Consider the following 2,358-nt stretch of genomic DNA (forward strand, 5'->3'; position numbering starts at 1 on the left):
CGAGAGGACGGTGGGAGGGCAAAGCCGTGCTGGGCGGGCTGCCGGCTTGAATCCCGCCCTCGTCACGCCACCTCCAGACCGAGATCCACCTGCCAGAGCCACCGGGGCCGTGGGCCGGAGAGGGAGGCCGCGGCTCTTGTAACTGACAACCGAGCTGAGAACCGAAGGATGAGGACACAGCCGCGGGAGGGTGTGACGGAAGGACAGCGCGGGGAGCGCACAGAGGCGGGACGGCTGGGACGAGCAAGCGGGGTGGGGGGAGGCGACGGGTCCCAGAGGAGGGCTGGAGGGCGCGTGGAAACCCCCGCAACCAGAACCTGCGATTGACCAGACGCAGCCTCCACCCGCCACGGGCGCCAACAAGGCTCTTGCCGTTAATTTGACAAATGAGCGAACAATGTGTTAAAATTCAACACACCTGGCACCAGGGGCCAAACAAATAGCCGGGGAGGAGACCAGACTCAAAGACAGGAGCCGCCGGTTGCCCAACGCCAGGCCCAGGGGCCAAAACAGGGCCTCTCGGACAATAGGGAGGGGAGGGCACGGAGGGCGGTGAGGGAGAAAACTTCCAGAGGGTTCCAGGTCAGATTCTAGATGAAGCAGGACTTTTCTGCGGCAAGTGACAGCGACCCAACCTGAACTGGCTTGATTAAAATGGGCACCACCGACGTAAGTACCTGGAAAACCCAGGGGTGGGTTCGGCCCAGGTGAAGAGGGTTCCGGACACCACCACTGTTGCCCCGCTCGGCTTCTTCCCTCCTGTCAGCTTAGCTCACCTCCTCCGACGACTCTACTCTCCTCCCGGTGGAGATGGCTGCAGCAGCTCCAGCCCTTACTTCAGGAAACGGGAGTGTCTCTGGCCGACTTGGCGTCATGCCCATCTCTGAGCCCCTTGCTGTGGGTGAGGAGCAGGAGGGGCCCCTGTGGCTGGGGCGGGCGCTGAGGTCAGAGGGGAGGGCTGGGGAGGGAGGGCCCTGCCCCTGAACAACACTGGAGCCTCGGAGGGTTTGGAGCAAAGACGAGACGTTGGTTTGAACGGGATCCTGCCACCTGAGCCTGCCTGCCGGGTGGAGAAGAGGTTGTGGCTGGGACAAAGGGGGCCGAGGAGGGACGTGGGGGCCCAGGGAGGGCCGAGACCGGGTGGTGGCAGAGGTCCGGCGACGGGGCTGCATCTGGGGAAGGTGAGCCGGCAGGATTTATAGACGGACTGGATGAGGGGGAGGGAAAGAGATAATCACATGCAGCTGAGAAAAGCGGGGCAAGCTCGTAAGAGACTTGCCGTGGGCTGTGCGTCGCCACGCCGGGCTGCGTGCAGTCACGGCACCTGCCCGGCGTGGCGGCACCCACAGAAGGGGCTTCCTGGTTCTAATTTGCAGGTGGTGGCGTGCCTGTGTGCAAGAGGCCGGGTCCCGCTGCCTGGCCCGCCGAGGACGGCCCGCTGGCCCACAGGCTACCGCGAACTGCCTCCTCACCCGTGGCCAGGAGTCCAGGGCGGGGCTGGGCCCACAGCCGGGGGTGAGCGGGAGGTGTTTCCCTCTGGAGAGAAACATGAGGGACAGAAAGCAGAGGCTAGTGTGTTTTTCAGGAAGGAAATCTTTGCCGCTCTAACAGTCTGGGAGTCTCGGCTCGGCCCAGCAGTCCAGCCCAGCCAGGAAGCACCCCTCCCCCGCCTTCGGGTCAGAGGCAAACAGTTTTGAGGCCAGGAAGGGAAGAGGTGAGGTGAGCTTCAAAGCAGCTGTGGAATCCGGGGGCCGGTCGGCCGAGGAAGGGGGTCCTTGCCATCTTACACGCTGATGGTGACTTCCAAGCCCCCAAACTGGGAACAGGCCCGCTGGGGTGGGAGTGGGGCGGGGACCGGAATTCCTGCAGGACGCTTTGTTCTCAGACGGCAGCCCTGCTAGGGCCGTGAGGCCCGTGCCGTGTCCGGGTGGCCGGCCAGAGCAAGGCCCAGGAAGCCCTCAGCCGGCCACGGGCTGGGCACTGCCCCACGATGCCCGCCCGCCCACCATCAGGCACCCTCCACCCCACCGGCGCCACCGCCCCTCCTGGGACCCCCTCCCGGGACCCCCTCCCTGGAGCCGCCTGGAAACTGGGCCCCGTCCAGCTGGACAGGCTGTGTAATTCCAGCTGGTGGGATCGGCTGAGGCCACCCCTGTTTCCTGCAGCCATGCCCGCTGCCTAAAACGGAGACCACGTGTCCTGCTTCCCCTGTCCTCGCTAGGTCCCCCACCCGGGCCATAACCACCACCCCCGTCCTCCCCCCGCCCCCGCCCTGCCATGTAACCTCCCGGGCGCTGTGCTGGAGACCTGCCCTGGGTGGCTCACAGTGGAAACTCAGCAGCCCTGTCCTGGTCTCCA

The sequence above is a fragment of the Physeter macrocephalus genome, chromosome 18, assembly GCF_002837175.3.
Source record: "Physeter macrocephalus isolate SW-GA chromosome 18, ASM283717v5, whole genome shotgun sequence".
NCBI lineage: Eukaryota > Metazoa > Chordata > Mammalia > Artiodactyla > Physeteridae > Physeter > Physeter macrocephalus.